The sequence below is a fragment of the Pectinophora gossypiella genome, chromosome 4 (genome assembly GCF_024362695.1).
Source record: "Pectinophora gossypiella chromosome 4, ilPecGoss1.1, whole genome shotgun sequence".
Lineage (NCBI taxonomy): Eukaryota > Metazoa > Arthropoda > Insecta > Lepidoptera > Gelechiidae > Pectinophora > Pectinophora gossypiella.
Window position 1 is genome coordinate 7,584,370 of NC_065407.1, and position 13,133 is coordinate 7,597,502.

General features: G+C 37.3%; 2 long non-coding RNA genes across 2 annotated transcripts; both read right to left on the reverse strand.

The window, feature by feature from the left end:
- Window positions 1–2,883: 2,883 nt before the first annotated feature.
- On the reverse strand, window positions 2,884–6,044 carry LOC126366366 (uncharacterized). Its single transcript, XR_007566333.1, has 2 exons — window positions 5,846–6,044; window positions 2,884–3,114 (listed from the first exon to the last, which is right to left on the reverse strand). It is a non-coding gene; the product is annotated as an uncharacterized LOC126366366 (long non-coding RNA).
- A 4,890-nt stretch (window positions 6,045–10,934) lies between these two features.
- LOC126366362 (uncharacterized) lies at window positions 10,935–12,931 on the reverse strand. The gene is made up of 2 exons (XR_007566329.1): window positions 12,665–12,931; window positions 10,935–12,143 (listed from the first exon to the last, which is right to left on the reverse strand). It is a non-coding gene; the product is annotated as an uncharacterized LOC126366362 (long non-coding RNA).
- Window positions 12,932–13,133: the final 202 nt, after the last annotated feature.

The following is a 13,133-nucleotide window of genomic DNA, read 5'->3' on the forward strand; positions in this document are numbered from 1 at the left end:
TCTGTTTTCTTTGTATGATTAAGTAGAAATACTTAAAGAAATAAATATTTTACATATTATGAGAAATATAGTGACAATGTAGAAATGCGACGCACCGACGGAACAATTTATTTTGTAAGTAGGTACTTAGTTGGAAAAAGAGAGGAGAGAAAGTGAATTAACATAACGCATGGAAAAATCATCTTACGTTACGCGCAATACCTTAATTAATTATCCTTCGTCCAGTCGACTACAAAGCAGTGCATAAAAATATAGAGTAATTTAACTACCTACCTACCTGTATTTAACTATTTAGCAGAACTGGGGGATTCAAAATGCCACATCGAAGCAATTGGGTCGTATACGAAGTTCAAGATAAATTATGAAATTCTGACTACTAAATAAAGACAGATCTAAAACTAACAAAATTCATTTACTTTTTTCTATTTAACTTATTTATGAATTTTAATAAACAAAAATGTAATAATAAGTTCGTTGTTTTATCACATTTTTCTAAGACGTCACAGAATTTACATACATAGTTAATTTCGTATTTTGACGTTAAGTAAAAAGTAACTGATTTGACTAGTTGGAAACTAGCCTATTTGTCTGAGAAAGAAAGCAATATTGCACTTTGACATTTTGTGGACATTGCGCACTAACTTTTATAAGCGCAAATGTCCAATTGTAATATTGCTTTTTGGATTAATGATTTCAATATGGAATTTTTAACGCCCCTGTCCTACTAGGCTACGAGCAACTGCTAATGTTCCTGGTGACGTAATGAGGCTACAATGAGAGAGAGGCTACTTACAATCATTAGTTTTGTCTGTATCACGAACTTGAATGATTTGGACGAATCTTGCTTTTGCTGCCACCACAGCGAGTACCAAAATTATCAAACATGTAGCTTTCATCTTTAATTACAACTGTCAATTATTTGTAGACTAACGAGACTTGAGAATAGTTCAACTAGACCTATTCGCAAAGGAAGCAAAGTTAAACTGTTAGGATTAACAAGAGGAAAGGTTATATATTGTAGTGGAGTGGCTTATCGTGTGACCTCAGACGGACGGATCAGGAAAAAACCTAGCCAAGTTTGACTCGCGCACCCAGGGTTCCGTACCTGAACCCTGAAAGCCCGAAAGAGTGTAACGTTTTCAATGAGGAGTTTTATCTTCCATAAACATCAATCTAATATGATAATATCATATTTTTTTATCAGATTTTCTATTTGATAAACTTGGTGCTACCTCCAAGCCTCTATGGGCAGGGTCCGAAAAGAAACAATTTTAACCGATAAAAAGAAGGCTGTTATTATTTTAACCCGTATGTATGTATACTTAGAGTGTAATGTGCACAACTTTCATATAATTACCACTTAACCTATTAACATGACTTTAAATTTAAAAAGAGGCTTCTCTAAGGCCCACTTATTTTGTATTTGCAAATGGTTGAGCAAACGTTGTCTAAGACTGCTCCAAAGTTCAAGTCAATAGTATATAAGTAGTTGGTAAGATAGTTTACTGACATCATCTCCCCAGCATAATCCCGTTTTTCACAGGGTCCGCTTATCTAACGTGTAGATTTGACAGGTCCGGTTTATTACAGAAGCGACTGCCTGTCTGACCTTCCTAAAACTAGCCCAATATAGGTTATGTCACATACCTCCGAAAATTAATTTCTCGGGAATGTGGGTTTCCTCACGAAACAAAACACCACTCGGAAGATAATTAACTGTAAAATACATATTATTAAGTCCACAAGGGAATAAAGGGTTCTTCCTCCTTAAAATTTTGGTATGGAACCCTAATATCCTTACGATTGTGAGAGTGCGAATAAGTGCCCAAACCCACTATGTTGCACGACATTAAAAAAAGGCAAATATTTATGATTGCATTCCCTAATAGTAGCATTGAAAAACACAAATAAGAAAACAATATGATGTACCTACTGTTTAAATGTGACCGTTATGATATTACACAGTTATCACAGAGTTCATAATTATTATAGGCGGGTAAATTGATGGTAGCGTTCCAGCCTGGAGGAGCTCGGTGGCGCAGTGGTAAACGCGCTCGGTCTGCGATTGTTGAAGTTAAGCAACTTTCGCAAAGGCTGGTCATAAGATGGGTGACCACAAAAAAAAGTTTTCATCTCGAGCTCCTCCGTGCTTCGGAAGGCACGTTAAGCCGTTGGTCCCGGCTGCATTAGCAGTCGTTAATAACCATCAATCCGCACTGGGCCCGCGTGATGGTTTAAGGCCCGATCTCCCTATCCATCCATAGGGAAGGCCCGTGCCCCAGCAGTGGAGACGTTTATGAGCTGATGATGATGTTCCAACCTGAAATATCTCGGTGCGGCTGCTTCACACGCGGAATCATGTATTTAATTTAACACGTTTACTGTGTCATCGAAAATTAGATATTGACCACTCACGTGCATTGTTATTTTTCGACAAAGTCTGAGTCTGAGTTTGAGTTTCAAATTCATTGCTTCATATTATGTGCTTCATACACAGTGAACGTGTTAATGTTGAGGGCATCTATATCTTCTTTTATTTATTATGTATGGCGCATAATTCAGCAGTAAATACTTTTAGTAGTGTTTTTTTTTATAACTAAGGAAATAGGTTAAAAGAAATAAAATAATGATGCTGGGACCAAGTAAAACTCCATTTAAAATGTTTTAGTATAGATTGTTTAATTACATAGGAGGGACTATTTGCATTTCGATTCACAATATTTTTAATTTCACATTTTGTTGCTGTAGTAGGTACATAAAACTTTCTTTAGAAGTAGATTATAATATTTAATAAAATCTGTTTTGAAACCTGTCGTAATAAGCTTACGTCTGCCTTCCCCGGTAAGTAGTAAGGCATGTTGGACTGTTTAGTAACACGGAATGTAAGTACTTAATATTTATTCAATTTATACTTTGTCATTCTTATAATCAATAGATAGTATACAATGTAAGAAAGGTACCTACCTAAATGATTTTGATTAAAAATGTATTAAAAATTAGAGCAGTGGCAAAGGTTTTCCCCCAAACATCTGCCGTATTTATAGTTAAACATCTTGGTACAAGTACTGACGCATCTTTCAGTGGTGCATTGATCCTCTGATTCCACAGGATAATCTGAAAACAAATATAATTGTGTGCGTCAAGCTAGCGGCCTCAAAAAAAAAATGGGCACGAAAAAATAATTTGACCATACCAAAAAATAGTACTCTTATTGAAAAAAATAGTACCTTTTGTAAAAAAATTAGTACCTTCACGGTTCTGGATTTATAGCCATGTTTTATTGCACTTGCTAGCTTGACGGTGAGCGAAATTTGGCGAGAGTTAACGACAAGGTCTTTCGCTTTGATTTAAACGCCAAAAAATAGTACCGAAATAGTACTTACCCCCTGCAAAATACCGAAATGAGTACTTCAACGGTTCCAAAGTTATAAAGGCAGTTCTTTGATCCCGCTGGCTTGACGTTTTGAAAATACCTATTATCTAGGGAACGCTTGCATACTTCAGTTTGTAACTAATGTCAATAAACTCGTATGAAATAGTACTCCCTACCATCATAATTTGGACCTGATTCTCTTTGTAGAAATATGTCAAAAAGTCATTATAACCTATGTCATACATTTATCAAGACAGGTACAGTCGCGAACAAAATTATTACACATGCTCAAGAAGAATGTTGTCAGATTTTAGTATTTTTTCCCCATTTTTGGGTAAAAATTGGTGAAGTGCCAGGGTTGTCAGATGAAAGTAATATCATTGTTGCAACTCTTTGAGTTCTTCTACAAATACTGCAAATTGTTTATTAACAAACACTTCGATCCGTAACAAATTGAACATGAAGGTATAAATAATAAAATAAAACAGCAGATTAAAAATGTATTATGATGTATTAAAATCACAGATTGTTTTCAATAAGAACTAGACCCATGCAGCCATTTTCTATTAAAATTATTGCATATGGGTGTATGCAATAGCAATTTTTTGTAATAGCAGCACTCTGAAGTGCAAAGAAATGGTAGGGTAGACCTCCAAAATGGCAATACTGGCGATGGCAATACTTACGAATAAATTGTGAGGTTATGTAATTGTCTACGTGACTGTATCAACAACAAATGTATGGCATAGGTTATGATGATTTTTTAACATATTTCTAGAAAGAGAATCGGATCAAAATTATGATGGTAGGAAGTACTATTTCATACGAGTTTATTGAAATTAGTTACATACTGAAGTATGCAAGCGTTCCCTAGATAATAGGTATTTTCAAAACGTCAAGGCAGCGGGATCAAAGAACTGCCTTTATAACTTTGGAACCGTTGAAGTACTCATTTCGGTATTTTGCAGGGGGTAAGTACTATTTCGGTACTATTTTTTGGCGTTTAAATCAAAGCGAAAGACCTTGTCGTTAACTCTCGCCAAATTTCGCTCACCGTCAAGCTAGCAAGTGCAATAAAACATGGCTATAAATCCAGAACCGTGATGGTACTAATTTTTTTACAACAGGTACTATTTTTTTCAATAAGAGTACTATTTTTTGGTATGGTCAAATTATTTTTTCGTGCCCATTTTTTTTTTGAGGCCGCTAGCTTGACGCACACATATAATTACTTTTATTTATTATATAGGTATTTAAAGACAAAAAAAAAGCAAAGAATGTAGATATTCAGCTGCTTATCGTTCAGGACAGGTCGTAAAAGTTAATTTACACTTTATGTATATCCTCTCTAAAATTATTGAGTACCTACAAATATAATGCGATGTGCTTATAACATAATAAATATCATAATAATCCATCTTAAGATTTAAGTTGCAACTTTTGGTTTGGTTTGGTTTGGTGTCTTGGGTTCTGCCTACCCCGATAGGAACTAGGAACTACAGGTGTTGAATCTAATAAATAATAGTAGCACTTCCTTCAGAAATGTCCCATTTAGGTACGTTAACGTAGGTGTAGTTAGGGACGCGGACGCGCACCATAATAAGAATATAATATGTTAAATTGTTAGATGTTACCTCCGACTTAGCATAACTTAACAATAGCCCAGGCCAAAAGGTGAAATCTTTTTTCCTCGGCTCTGGCATGGCATGGCCTTCGAAATTCAGAAGAGTCCAAATTAATAGTTATTATTAACAAACCTAACCTAACTTTTTGTCGAGAGTAATTCCTGCCTACCGCATAGGTACTCTCCCACCGCGTGGGCAGTGAGAACGTTATGTGGGTTCACACCGACTAAAACCTTCTGATGTCTATATCACCACCGTTATGCCAAGATTGCCAAGATACGGGGACGCATTCGCACATACACTAGGCTGCGAATACATTATACAGGGTGTTAGTGACATCGTAACGAAAACTTTGAGGGATGATTCAGGCCATGATTCTGAGTTGATATCAAGTGGAATTTTCCGTCGCAAAAGTATGGAACGGAAAATAATATAAAAAGGTCTAAAATTTTCATGACTTCTCCGACAGGAAATTCCACTTGATATCGTCTCATGTCATATCATGGTCTGAATCATCCCCTTCAGTATTCGTTACAGTGTCACATACACCCATACCTACTTGTATGGCTACTGTATGTACTTGTATGGGGTGTAAGTGACATCGTAACGAATACTGAGAGAGCTGATTATTCTGAGTTAATATCAAGTGGAATTTTCCATCGCAAAAGTATAGAATTGAAAATAATTTAAAAAAAACTAAAAAAATAACATGAATTTTGCGAGGGAAAATTCCACTTGATATTAACTCAGAATCATGGTCTGAATCATCCCTCTGAGTATTCGTTACGATGTCACTAACACCCTGTATAGGTACATGTCATGAAAGAAAAACAATATCATTACTTACCATAAAGTTTAAAGGCCAAATTCCTAATTTCTTCCGGCGATTCAGCTATCCCGGTCGTCAGCACCAATGAGACAATAAGTAGTAACAACATCTTCATTTTTATTGTAGTTGCTTCAGAATCTTCACAAAAGGAAAGATTGTAGAAAAACAATAGGATAAGTGTCAGCAAGTGTTGCTTACTCAAAACCCTCTCCGTAAATGAAACCTATTCGTACGGAGAATGAAACGACAGCTCAACCAACACGGGATTCCCCTATAGCAGTGACTGCCAAACTTTTTGAGGCGAGTCAGTAATATTAAACAGAATGACCAGTTTAGTACAATTGTTGATTATATTTCAATAAGATAACATTTTACAATCATCTGAATGCGCGGTAAGAATTAGATCTGTCAAAGTACGTAAGCTAGTGTTGTGACGTTCATTAGCATTTTTGTAGTTATGTAGAAAGGTGAAGCCGCAGGGAGGGTGCATTATAATGGAAACATACTTTAAGTTACATGATCACACCGATTTATTTTGATTATCAAAAACAGAATGAATGTACAAGCATAATGATGTATCAGTCGATATTAGGTCGACCGATTATTTTCTATCTAACAGTACCTACCAAAAAATGTTGAAGAAACTTGGCATTTTACCCAACAAGTCCGTAAACTACGCGGTAAGGCATGCATAGGGTTAACTTATACGGATGTATTAACTTATACGATTAAAAAATCAATCAATCGATGCAAAGACTGTTAGAAAAACTTGCAGATAAAGGTCTAGAAAGACGTAAGTATATTGACCAAATTGACCTACAAAAAGTTTTGGTACCTACCTACGATCTTCTCTGAACCGGCAAGCGTAGCGAGTGTATGTAGCCATTGGTAAATAATCAGGAAACAATGGGTCCAGTAGCTGATCGTTGTGCCCACGATCCGGAGGTCCCGAGTTCGAATCCCGTGGAGAAAAATTACTTTGTGATTCCTAGTTTGGTTTGGACATTAAAGACTGATTACCTGATTGTCCGAAAGTAAGATGATGCGAGCTTTGGAAGGCACGTTAAGGCGTTGGTCCCGGTTACTACTTGCTAATGTAAGTAAGTAGTTGTTACATGAGCCATGGCAGGGGCCTGTGGCAGCTCAATAATAACCGGGTTGGTGAGGTCGGAAATCCACCTCACAACCCACACGATAGAAGAAGAACAGAAATTGTTAACTCAAAACAAACAAATGGACATCCAAAGTCATTGCTTTCTCCGATTGGAAAATAGGCGTAAGTATAATGTAAGTATATTATAATATATAATTATAATATAACTGTTTGTATTAATTCTACAGAGGTAGAATTACCCCTCCAGAAATACGGTATGACGACAGATTGGGAACCACTGCATTTTACGATACGTTTTCTTGCATGATAGAAAATATTTGGACTAAGCATTCTGATGACCTCACTCCAATTTATTCGGCCACGTAGTGAATGCCGTCACAAAATAAATCTACAAAGATTTTTAAAGAAACATGAACATTGAACATGCGTGAGAGTAAAACTGTAGTTTCAGTAAATAATTTTCAATGAGATTACTAAACCGCAGTGAGTAGCGTGATGGAGCGTCTTCTTTCTACTGCGTTGAAACTTTGAAAGGTTGATGAACGACCTCACCGATCCTTATGTCAGGGTAATTAAATAAATAAATTAAACCAAAGGCCCGTAAATAGAAACCTAGCCGTGTCCAACCACTTAACGCGCTCCGAAGCACGGAGTCATTTTATTTTCGGATAATCCGGTGATGCAATGTGTTACTGAAACTACAGTCAATCTCACAAGTGATTTTTTGTAAGACATGTAGATCCACCGGGAATGTATCCAGAACCTCCATTGAAACAATGTCTGCTGTCCAACAGTGAGTTGTAGGTATATAGGCAGTATAGTATAGATATTACATGTTTTGTAATTGGGTAGTTTCCAAGGTCAAAGCTAAATTATGAAATCCTGATTACTAAATTATAAACCGGTCTAAAGGTAAAAAAAATGTTTTCTTTTTTCTATTTAACTTATGAATTTTACTAAAGAAAAATGTAATAAATAAGTGCGACATCCTATCACGTTTCTCTACGGCGCCACAGGTTGCTTTTTCATAAAAAATCCACAATAATTTCGAGGCTCATAATACTGAACTTAGCTCTCATTTTACATTTATGTTTTAATTGGGTTTAAGCTTTCTCTCACAGTTTATAATCAACTCTATGTCATCGCAGTTCATATTTTTGAATTACCTACTTACGCTGTCCAAGAAATTTGATCGTCCAAAGTGAACTAAACTCGAATTACTTGTAATTAAGTTTAAACTCAAGTGATATATAAGTGGTATTTTTTCTTAGAAGCTGTTTGTAGCGTATAAAGTTTTAAACTTCCTGCCATCGTATAAACACAACTTACTTAAATTACCTATGACTTACATAATTAGGAGGCCAAAGCTCAGTGGTATTTGTTGGTACACACCTACCGATCAACAAACTTCAGCAATGTCGGTAACGGTAGTTACTGGATGGGTGATAAGCTTTCATTTAGGGGTACTCCGTAGTCCGACGAATGGCAGTAAAGCGCTCCCGGCTATTGACACATGGTAATAATCGTTAAGCCAAGTCGGAACCCTTGCGTTAGCTTGGCTTCAGTACTTAGTACTAGCATAGAATAAGGAATAATACTACGTATAGAACGGCAACTTTCCGCTCCCCCCCCCCCCCCAGCGTCTAACCTAGGTTTGCCTCACCTCCCCTCGAACGTAGTTTGGACTTGAAACGTATGGCGTCAGACGTCACACACACAGATGCGCGTGTACGATAATGCCAATGTGTAGTGTCTGTGTAAAGCGAGGTTGTTGGTATGAAGTGTCCGGGGTGTGGTACTAGCACAAACACCTAGAGCATCCACAAGACTTCATCCTACCACTACTAACACTGCTGTTGCTAGTAGCGGTTTAGTACTCTTGCTTACTTGTGACAAAATTTAAACACTCGCTGCGCAAGTCAGTGAGCAAGGGAATGAGTACCTAAACCAAGTAACTAAATGTGAATTTTGGATACTCGTAATATTACACGATCCTGGCAACCAAATGACTTGCCATTTTTGGGTCAATCAGCTCCTGACAGCAACCGCTTCAGTCCCCGATACCGACTCTAGGTTGTGAGGTGGAATACCAACCTCATTAACCCTGTTGTCAGGGTTATTATTGAGCCGCCAAAGGCCCCTGACATGACTCATGTAACGACTACATAACATACTTACATCAGTAGTAAGTAAGACAAGTTAAGCCGTTGGTCCCGGTTACTACTTACGGATGTAAGTATGTAGTCGTTACATGAGCCATGTCAGGGGCCTTTGGCGGCTCAGTAATAACCCTGACACCAGGGTTGATGAGGTTGTGGTATTCTACCTCACAACCTGCACGATAAGAAGAAGACTTACATCAGTAAGTAGTAACCGGGACCAATGGCTTAACGTGCCTTCCGAAGTACGGATCATCTTACTTTCGGACAATCAAGTGATCAGCCTGTAATGTCCTAACCAAACCAGGAATCACAAAGTGATTTTTGTGACAGGGATTTGAACCCGGGACCTTCGGATCGTGAGCTCAATGCTCAACCACTGGACCAGACACTTGACGCTTCTTTCAGACAATACCTATAACGCCCTCAATAAGATGGTCCAAATCTACCTACACGTCACGGTCCGATACAAAAAGCGAGACGTATCACGACAATATCAACTTGAATTTACACGTTACGACATCGTGACGTGGAGAAGTGGACATGCTCTATATCTGTCCACCGTAATTATAGTTAATTATTTAGTACCAAGAAGCAGGCTGACCACCCGATTGTCCGAAAGTAAGATGATCCGTGTTTGGGAAGGCACGTTAAACCGTTGGTCCCGGTTACTACGTACGTAGACGTTACAATAATAATCCTGATACCAGGGTTGATAAGAATACCAATGGCTTACTTGAGGTATGTCGCACCCATAAGGATTACGTGCGTTAGTTGTTTTGGATAAAAAGCAACATGAAACATTATTATTGCTTCCATACGTGAAACGCGCGAACAATTGCAGTAATGCAACTCCATAATTTTCAATTTTTAAAAATTGATGCTTGTATTCATGATGCATTCAGTGATGGTTGTCGGTGTCGGGGCCGGCAGTAAAAAGGCGCAAAACTTATTATTACAGTGAAACCTGGTTAAGTGAGACATCAAGGGACCTGCAATGTCGTTTCACTTATAGAGGTATTCCACTTACCCAGTGTCTCAGATATACAGGTATAAATAAATATCTGTCTCATTTACAGAGGGTTCCATTAATAGAGGTGAGAATACAGGTTATTTCAGTTATATAGGTGCGATCATTAAATAAAATAACGTGTTATGTATTTTCCAAATAAACATCTGTATTATAGTAAGGCGAAACTAAAAATGAAGGTAATTGAAGCTCAAAATTTGTACTTACGTACTTGGAATTACGTGTGGAATTTGTGGGTAGAATAAGAATGAGTAAACAAACAATGTTATCTCAGTTACAGAGGTTTATGCATATAAAATTTACTCGCTGTCTCAGTTATAGAGGTAACTATGATGATAAATCGAAAGAACGAATCCCAGATATAGAGGCTTACCTCGTCCCACTAACAGAGGTAATTCAGTGCCAAAGTGTTGGGACCTCAGCATGAGTTCCAGTTATACAATACAATACAAATACACTTTATTGCACCAAAATAAAAAGAAATAATTACAAAAAGTCTATAGTCTAAGTCTAGTTATGGAGGTTTCTCACTTATCCAGGTCCCACTTAACCAAGTTTCACTGTATACATATGCAGATAAGACCAGATTACAACAAAGAATAATTTGAAACAGAAAAGCAGCCAGTGTCTTTACTATAAACGAGTTTTTACAACGGAAACATTCCCACTTTGGGAACATTCCCGGGAATGGCACAACACCGGTTGTGTTTATGTTGTTGTTGATGGTATTCATTAGTGTTCTTGTTTGTGTCAGATAGGTAAGGTTAAGTTAGGTTAGGTTAGATTAGTATCAATAAGACTCAATTTAAATTGTTGATTATTTAATAAGCAAATATTACATATATGTACTATATCGTTGTCTTATAATGAAAATGCAAGTAGGTACCCTCTGAACACGTGATCCGATGTGCCCTGACTGCGCAAATGTCAAATACCTAGGCTACTTGACAACCTAGTCAAATGAGATACTTTTTACGCACGTCGAAACGAAAGTTTTCTTTGGAGTTTGTGTGGAAATACTGTGACTTCATCAAAAAAGCGGTCAAACGTCATTGTTACTTAATTCATAAATAAAACTCGAAAACAATCCGAATAGTAAAATAGGACTGATTTTTGATCATCTTAGACTATTTTTACAATATCATTTTATAATTTATTTTTCACCCAGTCAAATACCCAATTGCAATATTGTTTGTTTAGATGAATTGCTTCGATGTGGCCTTTTTAACCCCCCAGGTCGGTCGGACCATGTTTTCTTAAGAACGGTAAAACTCCATGGTCCGACTCCTTACTCGAACCGACAAGAAAAAAAAGTCGTGAGGTCCGATCAGTCGGACAAAGCAGTCGGACAAGGCAGTCGTACCACGAGTTCAAGTAGGTAAGCCCCTTTTTGTAAAGCACATTCAGGTGTGATTTTTGTTAACAAAACGTAATAGACTAGTTTTATATTTTTATCCGGATTTAAAGAAATCGAGGTTTTCAAACAGAATGTGTTTTTTTTTTTTCAAAATGGTGCTTATACGTGGTTTTCACTACAAGACAATGGTTATACTAACTTACTAACTAATTCAATTATAAATTCAGATTTCAGACGTCAGTATTTCAGATGCAGAAAAGTGATTAAAGTTGATTGACATTCAAAGAGTTTTGTTAATACCATATTATAACAATACTTCTTCTTCTTCTTCTTGAAGAAGAAGATTATAAAAATTAGTTCCCTTTCATCACTCGCAGTCAAGCGTATCTCTATGCTCGCAACTGAACTGTTTATCAACATATTTGTCGGATAACTTCTGAATCAGACGCTTATAAACAAGTGATGAATCAGGTCATTGTGATGTAAGATTACGTATTAATTATGACAGTGGCAGGTGTTCGCCGACAGACACTCGCCGTGTTTGTAGCCAAGCATCTTGCAAATGGCGTTGCATTGTCGATTTGTGCAGGATTGTACTACATACACGAACCCCTCCTGGGTCACCGATGAAGGCAGCACCGGTGACAATGAATTGTCTGAAAAGAAATAGACTCCAGTTACATTTATCGCATACTAGCCTTCCGCCCACTACTCCGTCCCCGTGGAATCGATTATCAGATATCACTCCGCACTCCGAAATAAATTATTTCTCGTGGTGAAAGAATTTTCAAAATCGGTCAGTAACTTCAGAGATTACTTTCTATAAACAAACTTACACATTTCGCTTTTTTAGCTAAGTATAATAATAGGTGTCTTCCGCGCTCGGTCTGCGATTGTTGAAGTTAAGCAACTTTCGCAAAGGCCGGTCATAGGATGGGTGACAAGAAAAAAAAAGTTTCTCAGATCTCCTCCGTGCTTCGGAAGGCACGTTAAGCCGTTGGTCCCGGCTGCATTAGCAGTCGTTAATAACCACCAATCCGCACTGGGCCCGCGTGGTGGTTTAAGGCCCGATCTCCCTATCCATCCATAGGGAAGGCCCGTGCTCCAGCAGTGGGGACGTTAATGGGCTGGTGATGACTTTAGGTAAGAAAATGCATGTATAGGTAAGTACACCTACCGACGGAATTGTCGTCAATTTGAATGATTTGTGTGAACTTCGCACCGACTGACATCGCCGTCACTATCAAGAACAAGAAAAATAACACCTTCATTTTTTCTAAAACACTTTCAATCAAATCTTTAGAAGACATGTACGATTACACGGTTATTACAGGGATACTAAAAAGTATTTTCAAAATAAGTGTTGTCGACACAAAAGCTTATTTGTAAGTGGAACTAATTTGTTATCGTACGCGCGAGAATGTGCAGATCAACTTACACGGAATTCCCCACATGTTATACCTTCATAGAGCATAGAAAACATAAGGACTAAACGTTCTGACGTCACCTGCCAGTTAAGCAGCTAAACCTTCAAGCATCGCAAGTTCAAATCCTTTATAATAATAATTAAATCTAACCTCTTTAAATTTTATCACAAAGTTTTTAGACAGTGATTAAACAAAGCCTCTATAAAAAGATTTGTATAA